We start from the raw sequence: 23,423 nt of genomic DNA on the forward strand, positions 1-23,423 counted from the left end.
AATAATCCAGAAAATTGGCTGAAAACGACTAAATATCAAAGACTCATTATGCGAATCGCTCTGGAACTGAAATCGGAACGCTCACTGACATTTGCCCTATCTGAAAGTCTGATAAACGCCGGAAAAATGACTAAGTCCAAAAAAAAATTTTTTTCAACTTTTTTCAATTTTACCCCCGTGGGATATATATTCTACCCACACACATTTGGAACTCTCCTGGGGTACCCTCACACATATTATTCCCTCATTTAGTGGACATTTTCACAAAAAAGTGAACTTTTCAAAAATCCAGAAAATTGGCTGAAAACGACTAAATATCAAGGACTCATTGGGCGAATCGCTCTGGAACTGAAATCGGAACACTCATTGACATTTGCCCTATCTGAAAGTCTGATAAACGCCGGAAAAATGACTAAGTCCAAAAAAAATTTTTTTTCAACTTTTTTTAATTTTACCCCCGTGGGATATATATTCTACCCACACACATTTGGAACTCTCCTGGGGTACCCTCACACATATTATTCCCTCATTTAGTGGATATTTTCACAAAAAAGTGAAATTTTCAAAAATCCAGAAAATTTGGCTGAAAACGACTAAATATCAAGGACTCATTGGGCGAATCACTCTGGAACTGAAATCGGAACGCTCAATGACATTTGCCCTATCTGAAAGTCTGATAAACGCCGGAAAAATGACTAAGTCCCAAAAAAATTTTTTTTCAACTTTTTTTAACTTTACCCCCGCGGGATATGTATTCTACCCACACACATTTGGAACTCTCCTGGGGTACCTTCACACATATTATTCCCTCATTTAGTGGATATTTTCACAAAAAAGTGAAATTTTCAAAATTCCAGAAAATTGGCTGAAAACTACTAAATATCAAGGACTCATTGGGCGAATTGCTCTGGAACTGAAATCAGAATGCTCACTGACATTTGCCCTATCTGAAAGTCTGATAAACGCCGGAAAAAAGACTAAGTCCAAAAAACAATTTTTTTCAACTTTTTTCAATTTTACCCCCGTGGGATATATATTCTACCTACACACATTTGGAGCTCTCCTGGTGTACCCTCACACATATTATTCCCTCATTTAGTGGATATTTTCACAAAAAAGTGAAATTTTCAAAAATCCAGAAAATTGGCTGAAAACGACTAAATATCAAGGACTCATTGGGCGAATCGCTCTGGAACTGAAATCGGAACGCTCACTGACATTTGCCCTATCTGAAAGTCTGATAAACGCCGGAAAAATGACTAAGTCCAAAAATAAAAAAAATTCAACTATTTTCAATTTTACCCCCGTGGGATATATATTCTACCCACACACATTTGGAACTCTCCTGGGTACCCTCACACATATTATTCCCTCATTTAGTGGATATTTTCACAAAAAAGTGAAATTTTCAATAATCCAGAAAATTGGCTGAAAACGACTAAATATCAAGGACTCATTGGGCGAATCGCTCTGGAACTGAAATCGGAACGCTCACTGACATTTGCCCTATCTGAAAGTCTGATAAACGCCGGAAAAATGACTAAGTCCAAAAAAAAATTTTTTTCAACTTTTTACAATTTTACCCCCGTGGGATATATATTCTACCCACACACATTTGGAACTCTCCTGGGGTACCCTCACACATATTATTCCCTCATTTAGTGGACATTTTCACAAAAAAGTGAACTTTTCAAAAATCCAGAAAATTGGCTGAAAACGACTAAATATCAAGGACTCATTGGGCGAATCACTCTGGAACTGAAATCGGAACACTCACTGACATTTGCCCTATCTGAAAGTCTGATAAACGCCGGAAAAATGACTAAGTCCAAAAAAAATTTTTTTTCAACTTTTTTTAATTTTACCCCCGTGGGATATATATTCTACCCACACACATTTGGAACTCTCCTGGGGTACCCTCACACATATTATTCCCTCATTTAGTGGATATTTTCACAAAAAAGTGAAATTTTCAAAAATCCAGAAAATTGGCTGAAAACGACAAAATATTAAGGACTCATTGGGCGTATCGCTCTGGAACTGAAATCGGAACACTCACTGACATTTGCCCTATCTGAAAGTCTGATAAACGCCGGAAAAATGACAGTCCAAAAAAAATTTTTTTTCAACTTTTTTTAATTTTACCCCCGTGGGATATATATTCTACCCACACACATTTGGAACTCTCCTGGGTACCCTCACACATATTATTCCCTCATTTAGTGGATATTTTCACAAAAAAATGAAATTTTCAAAAATACAGAAAATTGGCTGAAAACGACTAAATATCAAGCACTCATTGGGCGAATCGCTCTGGAACTGAAATCGGAATGCTGACTGACATTTGCCCTATCTGAAAGTCTGATAAACGCCGGAAAAATGACTAAGTCCAAAAAAAAAATTTTTTCAACTTTTTTCAATTTTACCCCTGTGGTATATATATTCAACCCACAAACATTTAGAACTCTCCTGGGGTACCCTAACACATATTATTCCCTCATTTAGTGGATATTTTCACAAAAAAGTGAAATTTTCAAAAATCCAGAAAATTGGCTGAAAACTACTAAATATCAAGGACTCATTGGGCGAATCGCTCTGGAACTGAAATCGGAATGCTCACTGACATTTGCCCTATCTGAAAGTCTGATAAACGCCGGAAAAATGACTAAGTCCAAAAAAAATTTTTTTCAACTTTTTTCAAATTTACCCCCGTGGGATATATTTTCTACCCACACACATTTGGAACTCTCCTGGGGTACCCTCACACATATTATTCCCTCATTTAGTCGATATTTTCACAAAAAAGTGAAATTTTCAAAAATCCAGAAAATTGGCTGAAAACGACAAAATATCAAGGACTCATTGGGCGAATCGCTCTGGAACTGAAATCGGAACACTCACTGACATTTGCCCTATCTGAAAGTCTGATAAACGCCGGAAAAATGACTAAGTCGAAAAAAAATTTTTTTTCAACTTTTTTCAATTTTACCCCCATGGGATATATATTCTACCCACACACATTTGGATCTCTCCTGGCATACCCTCACACATATTATTCCCTCATTTAGTGGATATTTTCACAAAAAAGTGAAATTTTCAAAAATCCAGAAAATTGGCTGAAAACGACAAAATATCAAGCACTCATTGGGAGAATCGCTCTGGAACTGAAATCGGAAAGCTCACTGACATTTGCCTTATCTGAAAGTCTGATAAACGCCGGAAAAATGACTAAGTCCAAAAATAAAAAAAATTCAACTATTTTCAATTTTACCCCCGTGGGATATATATTCTACCCACACACATTTGGAACTCTCCTGGGGTACCCTCACACATATTATTCCCTCATTTAGTGGATATTTTTACAAAAAAGTGAAATTTTCAAAAATCCAGAAAATTGGCTGAAAACGACTAAATATCAAGCACTCATTGGGCGAATCGCTCTGAAACTGAAATCGGAATGCTCACTGACTTGTGCCCTATCGGAAAGTCTGATAAACGCAGGAAAAATGACTAAGTCCAAAAATAAAAAAAATTCAACTATTTTCAATTTTACCCCCGTGGGATATATATTCTACCCACACACATTTGGAACTCTCCTGGGTACCCTCACACATATTATTCCCTCATTTAGTGGATATTTTCACAAAAAAGTGAAATTTTCAATAATCCAGAAAATTGGCTGAAAACGACTAAATATCAAGGACTCATTGGGCGAATCGCTCTGGAACTGAAATCGGAACGCTCACTGACATTTGCCCTATCTGAAAGTCTGATAAACGCCGGAAAAATGACTAAGTCCAAAAAAAAATTTTTTTCAACTTTTTTCAATTTTACCCCCGTGGGATATATATTCTACCCACACACATTTGGAACTCTCCTGGGGTACCCTCACACATATTATTCCCTCATTTAGTGGACATTTTCACAAAAAAGTGAACTTTTCAAAAATCCAGAAAATTGGCTGAAAACGACTAAATATCAAGGACTCATTGGGCGAATCGCTCTGGAACTGAAATCGGAACACTCACTGACATTTGCCCTATCTGAAAGTCTGATAAACGCCGGAAAAATGTCTAAGTCCAAAAAAAATTTTTTTTCAACTTTTTTTAATTTTACCCCCGTGGGATATATATTCTACCCACACACATTTGGAACTCTCCTGGGGTACCCTCACACATATTATTCCCTCATTTAGTGGATATTTTTACAAAAAAGTGAAATTTTCAAAAATCCAGAAAATTGGCTGAAAACGACAAAATATCAAGCACTCATTGGGAGAATCGCTCTGCAACTGAAATCGGAAAGCTCACTGACATTTGCCGTATCTGAAAGTCTGATAAACGCCGGAAAAATGACTAAGTCCAAAAAAAAATTTTTTTTTACTTTTTTCAATTTTACCCCCGTGGGATATATATTCTACCCACACACATTTGGATCTCTCCTGGCATACCCTCACACATATTATTCCCTCATTTAGTGGATATTTTCACAAAAAAGTGAAATTTTCAAAAATCCAGAAAATTGGCTGAAAACGACAAAATATCAAGCACTCATTGGGAGAATCGCTCTGGAACTGAAATCGGAAAGCTCACTGACATTTGCCTTATCTGAAAGTCTGATAAACGCCGGAAAAATGACTAAGTCCAAAAATAAAAAAAATTCAACTATTTTCAATTTTACCCCCGTGGGATATATATTCTACCCACACACATTTGGAACTCTCCTGGGGTACCCTCACACATATTATTCCCTCATTTAGTGGATATTTTTACAAAAAAGTGAAATTTTCAAAAATCCAGAAAATTGGCTGAAAACGACTAAATATCAAGCACTCATTGGGCGAATCGCTCTGAAACTGAAATCGGAATGCTCACTGACTTGTGCCCTATCGGAAAGTCTGATAAACGCAGGAAAAATGACTAAGTCCAAAAATAAAAAAAATTCAACTATTTTCAATTTTACCCCCGTGGGATATATATTCTACCCACACACATTTGGAACTCTCCTGGGTACCCTCACACATATTATTCCCTCATTTAGTGGATATTTTCACAAAAAAGTGAAATTTTCAATAATCCAGAAAATTGGCTGAAAACGACTAAATATCAAGGACTCATTGGGCGAATCGCTCTGGAACTGAAATCGGAACGCTCACTGACATTTGCCCTATCTGAAAGTCTGATAAACGCCGGAAAAATGACTAAGTCCAAAAAAATTTTTTTTAAACTTTTTTCAATTTTACCCCCATGGGATATATATTCTACCCACACACATTTGGAACTCTCCTGGGTTACCCTCACACATATTATTCCCTCATTTAGTGGATATTTTCACAAAAAAGTGAAATTTTCCAAAATCCAGAAAATTGGCTGAAAACGACTAAATCTCCAGGACTCATTGGGCGAATCGCTCTGGAACTGAAATCGGAATGCTCACTGACATTTGCCCTATCGGAAAGTCTGATAAACGCAGGAAAAATGACTAAGTCCAAAAATAAAAAAAATTCAACTATTTTCAATTTTACCCCCGTGGGATATATATTCTACCCACACACATTTGGAACTCTCCTGGGTACCCTCACACATATTATTCCCTCATTTAGTGGATATTTTCACAAAAAAGTGAAATTTTCAATAATCCAGAAAATTGGCTGAAAACGACTAAATATCAAGGACTCATTATGCGAATCGCTCTGGAACTGAAATCAGAACGCTCACTGACATTTGCCCTATCTGAAAGTCTGATAAACGCCGGAAAAATGACTAAGTCCAAAAAAAAATTTTTTTCAACTTTTTTCAATTTTACCCCCGTGGGATATATATTCTACCCACACACATTTGGAACTCTCCTGGGGTACCCTCACACATATTATTCCCTCATTTAGTGGACATTTTCACAAAAAAGTGAACTTTTCAAAAATCCAGAAAATTGGCTGAAAACGACTAAATATCAAGGACTCATTGGGCGAATCGCTCTGGAACTGAAATCGGAACACTCACTGACATTTGCCCTATCTGAAAGTCTGATAAACGCCGGAAAAATGACTAAGTCCAAAAAAAATTTTTTTTCAACTTTTTTTAATTTTACCCCCGTGGGATATATATTCTACCCACACACATTTGGAACTCTCCTGGGGTACCCTCACACATATTATTCCCTCATTTAGTGGACATTTTCACAAAAAAGTGAACTTTTCAAAAATCCAGAAAATTGGCTGAAAAAGACTAAATATCAAGGACTCTTTGGGCGAATCGCTCTGGAACTGAAATCGGAACACTCACTGACATTTGCCCTATCTGAAAGTCTGATAAATGCCGGAAAAATGACTAAGTCCAAAAAAAATTTTTTTTCAACTTTTTTTAATTTTACCCCCGTGGGATATATATTCTACCCACACACATTTGGAACTCTCCTGGGGTACCCTCACACATATTATTCCCTCATTTAGTGGATATTTTCACAAAAAAGTGAAATTTTCAAAAATCCAGAAAATTGGCTGAAAACGACAAAATATTAAGGACTCATTGGGCGAATCGCTCTGGAACTGAAATTGGAACACTCACTGACATTTGCCCTATCTGAAAGTCTGATAAACGCCGGAAAAATGACAGTCCAAAAAAAATTTTTTTTCAACTTTTTTTAATTTTACCCCCGTGGGATATATATTCTACCCACACACATTTGGAACTCTCCTGGGTACCCTCACACATATTATTCCCTCATTTAGTGGATATTTTCACAAAAAAGTGAAATTTTCAAAAATACAGAAAATTGGCTGAAAACGACTAAATATCAAGCACTCATTGGGCGAATCGCTCTGGAACTGAAATCGGAATGCTCACTGACATTTGCCCTATCTGAAAGTCTGATAAACGCCGGAAAAATGACTAAGTCCAAAAAAAAAATTTTTTCAACTTTTTTCAATTTTACCCCTGTGGGATATATATTCAACCCACAAACATTTAGAACTCTCCTGGGGTACCCTCACACATATTATTCCCTCATTTAGTGGATATTTTCACAAAAAAGTGAAATTTTCAAAAATCCAGAAAATTGGCTGAAAACGACAAAATATTAAGGACTCATTGGGCGAATCGCTCTGGAACTGAAATCGGAACACTCACTGACATTTGCCCTATCTGAAAGTCTGATAAACGCCGGAAAAATGACAGTCCAAAAAAAATTTTTTTTTAACTTTTTTTAATTTTACCCCCGTGGGATATATATTCTACCCACACACATTTGGAACTCTCCTGGGGTACCCTCACACATATTATTCCCTCATTTAGTGGATATTTTCACAAAAAAGTGAAATTTTCAAAAATCCAGAAAATTTGGCTGAAAACGACTAAATATCAAGGACTCATTGGGCGAATCACTCTGGAACTGAAATCGGAACGCTCACTGACATTTGCCCTATCTGAAAGTCTGATAAACGCCGGAAAAATGACTAAGTCCCAAAAAAATTTTTTTTCAACTTTTTTTAACTTTACCCCCGCGGGATATGTATTCTACCCACACACATTTGGAACTCTCCTGGGGTACCTTCACACATATTATTCCCTCATTTAGTGGATATTTTCACAAAAAAGTGAAATTTTCAAAAATACAGAAAATTGGCTGAAAACGACTAAATATCAAGCACTCATTGGGCGAATCGCTCTGGAACTGAAATCGGAATGCTCACTGACATTTGCCCTATCTGAAAGTCTGATAAACGCCGGAAAAATGACTAAGTCCAAAAAAAAAATTTTTTCAACTTTTTTCAATTTTACCCCTGTGGGATATATATTCAACCCACAAACATTTAGAACTCTCCTGGGGTACCCTAACACATATTATTCCCTCATTTAGTGGATATTTTCACAAAAAAGTGAAATTTTCAAAAATCCAGAAAATTGGCTGAAAACTACTAAATATCAAGGACTCATTGGGCGAATCGCTCTGGAACTGAAATCGGAATGCTCACTGACATTTGCCCTATCTGAAAGTCTGATAAACGCCGGAAAAATGACTAAGTCCAAAAAAAATTTTTTTCAACTTTTTTCAAATTTACCCCCGTGGGATATATTTTCTACCCACACACATTTGGAACTCTCCTGGGGTACCCTCACACATATTATTCCCTCATTTAGTCGATATTTTCACAAAAAAGTGAAATTTTCAAAAATCCAGAAAATTGGCTGAAAACGACAAAATATCAAGGACTCATTGGGCGAATCGCTATGGAACTGAAATCGGAACACTCACTGACATTTGCCCTATCTGAAAGTCTGATAAACGCCGGAAAAATGACTAAGTCGAAAAAAAAAATTTTTTCAACTTTTTTCAATTTTACCCCCATGGGATATATATTCTACCCACACACATTTGGATCTCTCCTGGCGTACCCTCACACATATTATTCCCTCATTTAGTGGATATTTTCACAAAAAAGTGAAATTTTCAAAAATCCAGAAAATTGGCTGAAAACGACAAAATATCAAGCACTCATTGGGAGAATCGCTCTGGAACTGAAATCGGAAAGCTCACTGACATTTGCCCTATCTGAAAGTCTGATAAACGCCGGAAAAATGACTAAGTCCAAAAATAAAAAAAATTCAACTATTTTCAATTTTACCCCCGTGGGATATATATTCTACCCACACACATTTGGAACTCTCCTGGGGTACCCTCACACATATTATTCCCTCATTTAGTGGATATTTTCACAAAAAAGTGAAATTTTCAAAAATCCAGAAAATTGGCTGAAAACGACAAAATATTAAGGACTCATTGGGCGAATCGCTCTGGAACTGAAATCGGAACACTCACTGACATTTGCCCTATCTGAAAGTCTGATAAACGCCGGAAAAATGACAGTCCAAAAAAAATTTTTTTTAAACTTTTTTTAATTTTACCCCCGTGGGATATATATTCTACCCACACACATTTGGAACTCTCCTGGGGTACCCTCACACATATTATTCCCTCATTTAGTGGATATTTTCACAAAAAAGTGAAATTTTCAAAAATCCAGAAAATTTGGCTGAAAACGACTAAATATCAAGGACTCATTGGGCGAATCACTCTGGAACTGAAATCGGAACGCTCACTGACATTTGCCCTATCTGAAAGTCTGATAAACGCCGGAAAAATGACTAAGTCCCAAAAAAATTTTTTTTCAACTTTTTTTAACTTTACCCCCGCGGGATATGTATTCTACCCACACACATTTGGAACTCTCCTGGGGTACCTTCACACATATTATTCCCTCATTTAGTGGATATTTTCACAAAAAAGTGAAATTTTCAAAATTCCAGAAAATTGGCTGAAAACTACTAAATATCAAGGACTCATTGGGCGAATTGCTCTGGAACTGAAATCGGAATGCTCACTGACATTTGCCCTATCTGAAAGTCTGATAAACGCCGGAAAAAAGACTAAGTCCAAAAAACAATTTTTTTCAACTTTTTTCAATTTTACCCCCGTGGGATATATATTCTACCTACACACATTTGGAACTCTCCTGGGGTACCCTCACACATATTATTCCCTCATTTAGTGGATATTTTCACAAAAAAGTGAAATTTTCAAAAATCCAGAAAATTGGCTGAAAACGACTAAATATCAAGGACTCATTGGGCGAATCGCTCTGGAACTGAAATCGGAACGCTCACTGACATTTGCCCTATCTGAAAGTCTGATAAACGCCGGAAAAATGACTAAGTCCAAAAATAAAAAAAATTCAACTATTTTCAATTTTACCCTCGTGGGATATATATTCTACCCACACACATTTGGAACTCTCCTGGGTACCCTCACACATATTATTCCCTCATTTAGTGGATATTTTCACAAAAAAGTGAAATTTTCAAAAATACAGAAAATTGGCTGAAAACGACTAAATATCAAGCACTCATTGGGCGAATCGCTCTGAAACTGAAATCGGAATGCTCACTGACATTTGCCCTATCTGAAAGTCTGATAAACGCCGGAAAAATGACTAAGTCCAAAAAAAAATTTTTTAAAACTTTTTTCAATTTTACCCCCGTGGGGTATATATTCTACCCACACACATTTGGAACTCTCCTGGGGTACCCTCACACATATTATTCCCTCATTTAGTGGATATTTTTACAAAAAAGTGAAATTTTCAAAAATCCAGAAAATTGGCTGAAAACGACTAAATATCAAGCACTCATTGGGCGAATCGCTCTGGAACTGAAATCGGAATGCTCACTGACATTTGCCCTATCGGAAAGTCTGATAAACGCCGGAAAAATGACTAAGTCCAAAAATAAAAAAAATTCAACTATTTTCAATTTTACCCCCGTGGGATATATATTCTACCCACACACATTTGGAACTCTCCTGGGGTACCCTCACACATATTATTCCCTCATTTAGTGGATATTTTCACAAAAAAGTGAAATTTTCAAAAATCCAGAAAATTGGCTGAAAACGACAAAATATCAAGCACTCATTGGGAGAATCGCTCTGGAACTAAAATCGGAAAGCTCACTGACATTTGCCGTATCTGAAAGTCTGATAAACGCCGGAAAAATGACTAAGTCCAAAAAAAAATTTTTTTTAACTTTTTTCAATTTTACCCCCGTGGGATATATATTCTACCCACACACATTTGGAACTCTCCTGGGGTACCCTCACACATATTATTCCCTCATTTAGTGGACATTTTCACAAAAAAGTGAACTTTTCAAAAATCCTGAAAATTGGCTGAAAACGACTAAATATCAAAGACTCATTGGGCGAATCGCTCTGGAACTGAAATCGGAACACTCACTGACATTTGCCCTATCTGAAAGTCTGATAAACGCCGGAAAAATGACTAAGTCGAAAAAAAAATTTTTTTCAACTTTTTTCAATTTTACCCCCATGGGATATATATTCTACCCACACACATTTGGATCTCTCCTGGGGTACCCTCACACATATTATTCCCTCATTTAGTGGATATTTTTACAAAAAAGTGAAATTTTCAAAAATCCAGAAAATTGGCTGAAAACGACTAAATATCAAGCACTCATTGGGAGAATCGCTCTGCAACTGAAATCGGAAAGCTCACTGACATTTGCCGTATCTGAAAGTCTGATAAACGCCGGAAAAATGACTAAGTCCCAAAAAAATTTTTTTTCAACTTTTTTTAACTTTACCCCCGCGGGATATGTATTCTACCCACACACATTTGGAACTCTCCTGGGGTACCCTCACACATATTATTCCCTCATTTAGTGGATATTTTCACAAAAAAGTGAAATTTTCAAAAATCCAGAAAATTGGCTGAAAACGACAAAATATCAAGCACTCATTGGGAGAATCGCTCTGGAACTAAAATCGGAAAGCTCACTGACATTTGCCCTATCTGAAAGTCTGATAAACGCCGGAAAAATGACTAAGTCCAAAAATAAAAAAAATTCAACTATTTTCAATTTTACCCTCGTGGGATATATATTCTACCCACACACATTTGGAACTCTCCTGGGTACCCTCACACATATTATTCCCTCATTTAGTGGATATTTTCACAAAAAAGTGAAATTTTCAAAAATACAGAAAATTGGCTGAAAACGACTAAATATCAAGCACTCATTGGGCGAATCGCTCTGAAACTGAAATCGGAATGCTCACTGACATTTGCCCTATCTGAAAGTCTGATAAACGCCGGAAAAATGACTAAGTCCAAAAAAAAATTTTTTTCAACTTTTTTCAATTTTACCCCCGTGGGGTATATATTCTACCCACACACATTTGGAACTCTCCTGGGGTACCCTCACACATATTATTCCCTCATTTAGTGGATATTTTCACAAAAAAGTGAAATTTTCAAAAATCCAGAAAATTGGCTGAAAACGACAAAATATCAAGCACTCATTGGGAGAATCGCTCTGGAACTAAAATCGGAAAGCTCACTGACATTTGCCGTATCTGAAAGTCTGATAAACGCCGGAAAAATGACTAAGTCCAAAAAAAAATTTTTTTTAACTTTTTTCAATTTTACCCCCGTGGGATATATATTCTACCCACACACATTTGGAACTCTCCTGGGGTACCCTCACACATATTATTCCCTCATTTAGTGGACATTTTCACAAAAAAGTGAACTTTTCAAAAATCCTGAAAATTGGCTGAAAACGACTAAATATCAAAGACTCATTGGGCGAATCGCTCTGGAACTGAAATCGGAACACTCACTGACATTTGCCCTATCTGAAAGTCTGATAAACGCCGGAAAAATGACTAAGTCCAAAAAAAAATTTTTTTCAACTTTTTTCAATTTTACCCCTGTGGGATATATATTCTACCCACAAACATTTAGAACTCTTCTGGGGTACCCTAACACATATTATTCCCTCATTTAGTGGATATTTTCACAAAAAAGTGAAATTTTCAAAAATCCAGAAAATTGGCTGAAAACGACAAAATATCAAGGACTCATTGGGCGAATCGCTCTGGAACTGAAATCGGAACACTCACTGACATTTGCCCTATCTGAAAGTCTGATAAACGCCGGAAAAATGACTAAGTCGAAAAAAAAATTTTTTTCAACTTTTTTCAATTTTACCCCCATGGGATATATATTCTACCCACACACATTTGGATCTCTCCTGGGGTACCCTCACACATATTATTCCCTCATTTAGTGGACATTTTCACAAAAAAGTGAACTTTTCAAAAATCCTGAAAATTGGCTGAAAACGACTAAATATCAAAGACTCATTGGGCGAATCGCTCTGGAACTGAAATCGGAACACTCACTGACATTTGCCCTATCTGAAAGTCTGATAAACGCCGGAAAAATGACTAAGTCCAAAAAAAAATTTTTTTCAACTTTTTTCAATTTTACCCCTGTGGGATATATATTCTACCCACAAACATTTAGAACTCTTCTGGGGTACCCTAACACATATTATTCCCTCATTTAGTGGATATTTTCACAAAAAAGTGAAATTTTCAAAAATCCAGAAAATTGGCTGAAAACGACAAAATATCAAGGACTCATTGGGCGAATCGCTCTGGAACTGAAATCGGAACACTCACTGACATTTGCCCTATCTGAAAGTCTGATAAACGCCGGAAAAATGACTAAGTCGAAAAAAAAATTTTTTTCAACTTTTTTCAATTTTACCCCCATGGGATATATATTCTACCCACACACATTTGGATCTCTCCTGGGGTACCCTCACACATATTATTCCCTCATTTAGTGGATATTTTTACAAAAAAGTGAAATTTTCAAAAATCCAGAAAATTGGCTGAAAACGACTAAATATCAAGCACTCATTGGGAGAATCGCTCTGCAACTGAAATCGGAAAGCTCACTGACATTTGCCGTATCTGAAAGTCTGATAAACGCCGGAAAAATGACTAAGTCCAAAAAAAAATTTTTTTTTACTTTTTTCAATTTTACCCCCGTGGGATATATATTCTACCCAAACACATTTGGAACTCTCCTGGGGTACCCTCACACATATTATTCCCTCATTTAGTGGACATTTTCACAAAAAAGTGAACTTTTCAAAAATCCAGAAAATTGGCTGAAAACGAAATAATATTAAGGACTCATTGGGCGAATCGCTCTGGAACTGAAATCGGAACACTCACTGACATTTGCCCTATCTGAAAGTCTGATAAACGCCGGAAAAATGACTAAGTCCAAAAAAAATTTTTTTTAAACTTTTTTCAATTTTACCCCCATGGGATATATATTCTACCCACACACATTTGGAACTCTCCTGGGTTACCCTCACACATATTATTCCCTCATTTAGTGGATATTTTCACAAAAAAGTGAAATTTTCCAAAATCCAGAAAATTGGCTGAAAACGACTAAATATCAAGGACTCATTGGGCGAATCGCTCTGGAACTGAAATCGGAACACTCACTGACATTTGCCCTATCTGAAAGTCTGATAAACGCCGGAAAAATGACAGTCCAAAAAAAATTTTTTTTCAACTTTTTTTAATTTTACCCCCGTGGGATATATATTCTACCCACACACATTTGGAACTCTCCTGGGGTACCCTCACACATATTATTCCCTCATTTAGTGGATATTTTCACAAAAAAGTGAAATTTTCAAAAATCCAGAAAATTTGGCTGAAAACGACTAAATATCAAGGACTCATTGGGCGAATCGCTCTGGAACTGAAATCGGAACGCTCACTGACATTTGCCCTATCTGAAAGTCTGATAAACGCTGGAAAAAAGACTAAGTCCAAAAAACAATTTTTTTTCAACTTTTTTTAACTTTACCCCCGCGGGATATGTATTCTACCCACACACATTTGGAACTCTCCTGGGGTACCTTCACACATATTATTCCCTCATTTAGTGGATATTTTCACAAAAAAGTGAAATTTTCAAAATTCCAGAAAATTGGCTGAAAACTACTAAATATCAAGGACTCATTGGGCGAATTGCTCTGGACCTGAAATCGGAATGCTCACTGACATTTGCCCTATCTGAAAGTCTGATAAACGCCGGAAAAATGACTAAGTCCAAAAATAAAAAAAATTCAACTATTTTCAATTTTACCCCCGTGGGATATATATTCTACCCACACACATTTGGAACTCTCCTGGGTACCCTCACACATATTATTCCCTCATTTAGTGGATATTTTCACAAAAAAGTGAAATTTTCAAAAATCCAGAAAATTGGCTGAAAACGACAAAATATCAAGCACTCATTGGGAGAATCGCTCTGGAACTAAAATCGGAAAGATCACTGACATATGCCGTATCTGAAAGTCTGATAAACGCCGGAAAAATGACAGTCCAAAAAAAATTTTTTTTCAACTTTTTTTAATTTTACCCCCGTGGGATATATATTCTACCCACACACATTTGGAACTCTCCTGGGGTACCCTCACACATATTATTCCCTCATTTAGTGGATATTTTCACAAAAAAGTTAAATTTTCAAAAATACAGAAAATTGGCTGAAAACGACTAAATATCAAGCACTCATTGGGCGAATCGCTCTGAAACTGAAATCGGAATGCTCACTGACATTTGCCCTATCTGAAAGTCTGATAAACGCCGGAAAAATGACTAAGTCCAAAAAAAAATTTTTTTCAACTTTTTTCAATTTTACCCCTGTGGGATATATATTCTACCCACAAACATTTAGAACTCTCCTGGGGTACCCTAACACATATTATTCCCTCATTTAGTGGATATTTTCACAAAAAAGTGAAATTTTCAAAAATCCAGAAAATTGGCTGAAAACTACTAAATATCAAGGACTCATTGGGCGAATCGCTCTGGAACTGAAATCGGAATGCTCACTGACATTTGCCCTATCTGAAAGTCTGATAAACGCCGGAAAAATGACTAAGTCCAAAAAAAATTTTTTTCAACTTTTTTCAATTTTACCCCCATGGGTTATATATTCTACCCACACACATTTGGATCTCTCCTGGGGTACCCTCACACATATTATTCCCTCATTTAGTGGATATTTTCACAAAAAAGTGAAATTTTCAAAAATCCAGAAAATTGGCTGAAAACGACAAAATATCAAGCACTCATTGGGAGAATCGCTCTGGAACTGAAATCGGAAAGCTCACTGACATTTGCCCTATCTGAAAGTCTGATAAACGCCGGAAAAATGACTAAGTCCAAAAAAAAATTTTTTTCAACTTTTTTCAATTTTACCCCCGTGGGATATATATTCTACCCACACACATTTGGAACTCTCCTGGGGTACCCTCACACATATTATTCCCTCATTTAGTGGATATTTTTACAAAAAAGTGAAATTTTCAAAAATCCAGAAAATTGGCTGAAAACGACTAAATATCAAGCACTCATTGGGAGAATCGCTCTGCAACTGAAATCGGAAAGCTCACTGACATTTGCCGTATCTGAAAGTCTGATAAACGCCGGAAAAATAACTAAGTCCAAAAAAAAATTTTTTTTTACTTTTTTCAATTTTACCCCCGTGGGATATATATTCTACCCAAACACATTTGGAACTCTCCTGGGGTATCCTCACACATATTATTCCCTCATTTAGTGGACATTTTCACAAAAAAGTGAACTTTTCAAAAATCCAGAAAATTGGCTGAAAACGAAATAATATTAAGGACTCATTGGGCGAATCGCTCTGGAACTGAAATCGGAACACTCACTGACATTTGCCCTATCTGAAAGTCTGATAAACGCCGGAAAAATGACTAAGTCCAAAAATAAAAAAAATTCAACTATTTTCAATTTTACCCTCGTGGGATATATATTCTACCCACACACATTTGGAACTCTCCTGGGTACCCTCACACATATTATTCCCTCATTTAGTGGATATTTTCACAAAAAAGTGAAATTTTCAAAAATACAGAAAATTGGCTGAAAACGACTAAATATCAAGCACTCATTGGGCGAATCGCTCTGAAACTGAAATCGGAATGCTCACTGACATTTGCCCTATCTGAAAGTCTGATAAACGCCGGAAAAATGACTAAGTCCAAAAAAAAATTTTTTTAAACTTTTTTCAATTTTACCCCCGTGGGGTATATATTCTACCCACACACATTTGGAACTCTCCTGGGGTACCCTCACACATATTATTCCCTCATTTAGTGGATATTTTTACAAAAAAGTGAAATTTTCAAAAATCCAGAAAATTGGCTGAAAACGACTAAATATCAAGCACTCATTGGGCGAATCGCTCTGGAACTGAAATCGGAATGCTCACTGACATTTGCCGTATCTGAAAGTCTGATAAACGCCGGAAAAATGACAGTCCAAAAAAAATTTTTTTTAAACTTTTTTCAATTTTACCCCCATGGGATATATATTCTACCCACACACATTTGGAACTCTCCTGGGTTACCCTCACACATATTATTCCCTCATTTAGTGGATATTTTCACAAAAAAGTGAAATTTTCCAAAATCCAGAAAATTGGCTGAAAACGACTAAATATCAAGGACTCATTGGGCGAATCGCTCTGGAACTGAAATCGGAACACTCACTGACATTTGCCCTATCTGAAAGTCTGATAAACGCCGGAAAAATGACAGTCCAAAAAAAATTTTTTTTCAACTTTTTTTAATTTTACCCCCGTGGGATATATATTCTACCCACACACATTTGGAACTCTCCTGGGGTACCCTCACACATATTATTCCCTCATTTAGTGGATATTTTCACAAAAAAGTGAAATTTTGAAAAATCCAGAAAATTTGGCTGAAAACGACTAAATATCAAGGACTCATTGGGCGAATCGCTCTGGAACTGAAATCGGAACGCTCACTGACATTTGCCCTATCTGAAAGTCTGATAAACGCTGGAAAAAAGACTAAGTCCAAAAAACAATTTTTTTTCAACTTTTTTTAACTTTACCCCCGCGGGATATGTATTCTACCCACACACATTTGGAACTCTCCTGGGGTACCTTCACACATATTATTCCCTCATTTAGTGGATATTTTCACAAAAAAGTGAAATTTTCAAAATTCCAGAAAATTGGCTGAAAACTACTAAATATCAAGGACTCATTGGGCGAATTGCTCTGGAACTGAAATCGGAATGCTCACTGACATTTGCCCTATCTGAAAGTCTGATAAACGCCGGAAAAATGACTAAGTCCAAAAATAAAAAAAATTCAACTATTTTCAATTTTACCCCCGTGGGATATATATTCTACCCACACACATTTGGAACTCTCCTGGGTACCCTCACACATATTATTCCCTCATTTAGTGGATATTTTCACAAAAAAGTGAAATTTTCAAAAATCCAGAAAATTGGCTGAAAACGACAAAATATCAAGCACTCATTGGGAGAATCGCTCTGGAACTAAAATCGGAAAGATCACTGACATATGCCGTATCTGAAAGTCTGATAAACGCCGGAAAAATGACAGTCCAAAAAAAATTTTTTTTCAACTTTTTTTAATTTTACCCCCGTGGGATATATATTCTACCCACACACATTTGGAACTCTCCTGGGGTACCCTCACACATATTATTCCCTCATTTAGTGGATATTTTCACAAAAAAGTTAAATTTTCAAAAATACAGAAAATTGGCTGAAAACGACTAAATATCAAGCACTCATTGGGCGAATCGCTCTGAAACTGAAATCGGAATGCTCACTGACATTTGCCCTATCTGAAAGTCTGATAAACGCCGGAAAAATGACTAAGTCCAAAAAAAAATTTTTTTCAACTTTTTTCAATTTTACCCCTGTGGGATATATATTCTACCCACAAACATTTAGAACTCTCCTGGGGTACCCTAACACATATTATTCCCTCATTTAGTGGATATTTTCACAAAAAAGTGAAATTTTCAAAAATCCAGAAAATTGGCTGAAAACTACTAAATATCAAGGACTCATTGGGCGAATCGCTCTGGAACTGAAATCGGAATGCTCACTGACATTTGCCCTATCTGAAAGTCTGATAAACGCCGGAAAAATGACTAAGTCCAAAAAAAATTTTTTTCAACTTTTTTCAATTTTACCCCCATGGGTTATATATTCTACCCACACACATTTGGATCTCTCCTGGGGTACCCTCACACATATTATTCCCTCATTTAGTGGATATTTTTACAAAAAAGTGAAATTTTCAAAAATCCAGAAAATTGGCTGAAAACGACTAAATATCAAGCACTCATTGGGCGAATCGCTCTGGAACTGAAATCGGAATGCTCACTGACATTTGCCGTATCTGAAAGTCTGATAAACGCCGGAAAAATGACAGTCCAAAAAAAATTTTTTTTAAACTTTTTTCAATTTTACCCCCATGGGATATATATTCTACCCACACACATTTGGAACTCTCCTGGGTTACCCTCACACATATTATTCCCTCATTTAGTGGATATTTTCACAAAAAAGTGAAATTTTCCAAAATCCAGAAAATTGGCTGAAAACGACTAAATATCAAGGACTCATTGGGCGAATCGCTCTGGAACTGAAATCGGAACACTCACTGACATTTGCCCTATCTGAAAGTCTGATAAACGCCGGAAAAATGACAGTCCAAAAAAAATTTTTTTTCAACTTTTTTAATTTTACCCCCGTGGGATATATATTCTACCTACACACATTTGGAACTCTCCTGGGGTACCCTCACACATATTATTCCCTCATTTAGTGGATATTTTCACAAAAAAGTGAAATTTTGAAAAATCCAGAAAATTTGGCTGAAAACGACTAAATATCAAGGACTCATTGGGCGAATCGCTCTGGAACTGAAATCGGAACGCTCACTGACATTTGCCCTATCTGAAAGTCTGATAAACGCTGGAAAAAAGACTAAGTCCAAAAAACAATTTTTTTTCAACTTTTTTTAACTTTACCCCCGCGGGATATGTATTCTACCCACACACATTTGGAACTCTCCTGGGGTACCTTCACACATATTATTCCCTCATTTAGTGGATATTTTCACAAAAAAGTGAAATTTTCAAAATTCCAGAAAATTGGCTGAAAACTACTAAATATCAAGGACTCATTGGGCGAATTGCTCTGGAACTGAAATCGGAATGCTCACTGACATTTGCCCTATCTGAAAGTCTGATAAACGCCGGAAAAATGACTAAGTCCAAAAATAAAAAAAATTCAACTATTTTCAATTTTACCCCCGTGGGATATATATTCTACCCACACACATTTGGAACTCTCCTGGGTACCCTCACACATATTATTCCCTCATTTAGTGGATATTTTCACAAAAAAGTGAAATTTTCAAAAATCCAGAAAATTGGCTGAAAACGACAAAATATCAAGCACTCATTGGGAGAATCGCTCTGGAACTAAAATCGGAAAGATCACTGACATATGCCGTATCTGAAAGTCTGATAAACGCCGGAAAAATGACAGTCCAAAAAAAATTTTTTTTCAACTTTTTTTAATTTTACCCCCGTGGGATATATATTCTACCCACACACATTTGGAACTCTCCTGGGGTACCCTCACACATATTATTCCCTCATTTAGTGGATATTTTCACAAAAAAGTTAAATTTTCAAAAATACAGAAAATTGGCTGAAAACGACTAAATATCAAGCACTCATTGGGCGAATCGCTCTGAAACTGAAATCGGAATGCTCACTGACATTTGCCCTATCTGAAAGTCTGATAAACGCCGGAAAAATGACTAAGTCCAAAAAAAAATTTTTTTCAACTTTTTTCAATTTTACCCCTGTGGGATATATATTCTACCCACAAACATTTAGAACTCTCCTGGGGTACCCTAACACATATTATTCCCTCATTTAGTGGATATTTTCACAAAAAAGTGAAATTTTCAAAAATCCAGAAAATTGGCTGAAAACTACTAAATATCAAGGACTCATTGGGCGAATCGCTCTGGAACTGAAATCGGAATGCTCACTGACATTTGCCCTATCTGAAAGTCTGATAAACGCCGGAAAAATGACTAAGTCCAAAAAAAATTTTTTTCAACTTTTTTCAATTTTACCCCCATGGGTTATATATTCTACCCACACACATTTGGATCTCTCCTGGGGTACCCTCACACATATTATTCCCTCATTTAGTGGATATTTTTACAAAAAAGTGAAATTTTCAAAAATCCAGAAAATTGGCTGAAAACGACTAAATATCAAGCACTCATTGGGCGAATCGCTCTGGAACTGAAATCGGAATGCTCACTGACATTTGCCGTATCTGAAAGTCTGATAAACGCCGGAAAAATGACAGTCCAAAAAAAATTTTTTTTAAACTTTTTTCAATTTTACCCCCATGGGATATATATTCTACCCACACACATTTGGAACTCTCCTGGGTTACCCTCACACATATTATTCCCTCATTTAGTGGATATTTTCACAAAAAAGTGAAATTTTCCAAAATCCAGAAAATTGGCTGAAAACGACTAAATATCAAGGACTCATTGGGCGAATCGCTCTGGAACTGAAATCGGAACACTCACTGACATTTGCCCTATCTGAAAGTCTGATAAACGCCGGAAAAATGACAGTCCAAAAAAAATTTTTTTTCAACTTTTTTAATTTTACCCCCGTGGGATATATATTCTACCTACACACATTTGGAACTCTCCTGGGGTACCCTCACACATATTATTCCCTCATTTAGTGGATATTTTCACAAAAAAGTGAAATTTTCAAAAATCCAGAAAATTTGGCTGAAAACGACTAAATATCAAGGACTCATTGGGCGAATCGCTCTGGAACTGAAATCGGAACGCTCACTGACATTTGCCCTATCTGAAAGTCTGATAAACGCTGGAAAAAAGACTAAGTCCAAAAAACAATTTTTTTTCAACTTTTTTTAACTTTACCCCCGCGGGATATGTATTCTACCCACACACATTTGGAACTCTCCTGGGGTACCTTCACACATATTATTCCCTCATTTAGTGGATATTTTCACAAAAAAGTGAAATTTTCAAAATTCCAGAAAATTGGCTGAAAACTACTAAATATCAAGGACTCATTGGGCGAATTGCTCTGGAACTGAAATCGGAATGCTCACTGACATTTGCCCTATCTGAAAGTCTGATAAACGCCGGAAAAAAGACTAAGTCCAAAAAACAATTTTTTTCAACTTTTTTCAATTTTACCCCCGTGGGATATATATTCTACCTACACACATTTGGAACTCTCCTGGGGTACCCTCACACATATTATTCCCTCATTTAGTGGATATTTTCACAAAAAAGTGAAATTTTCAAAAATCCAGAAAATTGGCTGCAAACGACTAAATATCAAGGACTCATTGGGCGAATCGCTCTGGAACTGAAATCGGAACGCTCACTGACATTTGCCCTATCTGAAAGTCTGATAAACGCCGGAAAAATGGCTAAGTCCAAAAATAAAAAAAATTCAACTATTTTCAATTTTACCCCCGTGGGATATATATTCTACCCACACACATTTGGAACTCTCCTGGGTACCCTCACACATATTATTCCCTCATTTAGTGGATATTTTCACAAAAAAGTGAAATTTTCAAAAATCCAGAAAATTGGCTGAAAACGACAAAATATCAAGCACTCATTGGGAGAATCGCTCTGGAACTAAAATCGGAAAGATCACTGACATATGCCGTATCTGAAAGTCTGATAAACGCCGGAAAAATGACTAAGTCCAAAAAAAAAATTTTTTTAACTTTTTTCAATTTTACCCCCGTGGGATATATATTCTACCCACACACATTTGGAACTCTCCTGGGGTACCCTCACACATATTATTCCCTCATTTAGTGGACATTTTCACAAAAAAGTGAACTTTTCAAAAATCCAGAAAATTGGCTGAAAACGACTAAATATCAAGCACTCATTGGGCGAATCGCTCTGAAACTGAAATCGGAATGCTCACTGACATTTGCCCTATCTGAAAGTCTGATAAACGCCGGAAAAATGACTAAGTCCAAAAAAAAATTTTTTTCAACTTTTTTCAATTTTACCCCTGTGGGATATATATTCTACCCACAAACATTTAGAACTCTCCTGGGGTACCCTCACACATATTATTCCCTCATTTAGTCGATATTTTCACAAGAAAGTGAAATTTTCAAAAATCCAGAAAATTGGCTGAAAACGACAAAATATCAAGGACTCATTGGGCGAATCGCTCTGGAACTGAAATCGGAACACTCACTGACATTTGATCTATCTGAAAGTCTGATAAACGCCGGAAAAATGACTAAGTCGAAAAAAAAATTTTTTTCAACTTTTTTCAATTTTACCCCCATGGGTTATATATTCTACCCACACACATTTGGATCTCTCCTGGGGTACCCTCACACATATTATTCCCTCATTTAGTGGATATTTTCACAAAAAAGTGAAATTTTCAAAAATCCAGAAAATTGGCTGAAAACGACAAAATATCAAGCACTCATTGGGAGAATCGCTCTGGAACTGAAATCGGAAAGCTCACTGACATTTGCCCTATCTGAAAGTCTGATAAACGCCGGAAAAATGACTAAGTCCAAAAAAAAATTTTTTTCAACTTTTTTCAATTTTACCCCCGTGGGATATATATTCTACCCACACACATTTGGAACTCTCCTGGGGTACCCTCACACATATTATTCCCTCATTTAGTGGATATTTTTACAAAAAAGTGAAATTTTCAAAAATCCAGAAAATTGGCTGAAAACGACTAAATATCAAGCACTCATTGGGAGAATCGCTCTGCAACTGAAATCGGAAAGCTCACTGACATTTGCCGTATCTGAAAGTCTGATAAACGCCGGAAAAATGACTAAGTTCAAAAAAAAAATTTTTTTTTACTTTTTTCAATTTTACCCCCGTGGGATATATATTCTACCCACACACATTTGGAACTCTCCTGGGGTACCCTCACACATATTATTCCCTCATTTAGTGGATATTTTCACAAAAAAGTGAAATTTTCCAAAATCCAGAAAATTGGCTGAAAACGACTAAATATCAAGGACTCATTGGGCGA

This window comes from Phyllobates terribilis, unplaced genomic scaffold (genome assembly GCF_046119375.1).
Source record: "Phyllobates terribilis strain yellow unplaced genomic scaffold, ASM4611937v1 Scaffold_8__6_contigs__length_399053987, whole genome shotgun sequence".
NCBI classification, from domain to species: Eukaryota; Metazoa; Chordata; class Amphibia; order Anura; family Dendrobatidae; genus Phyllobates; species Phyllobates terribilis.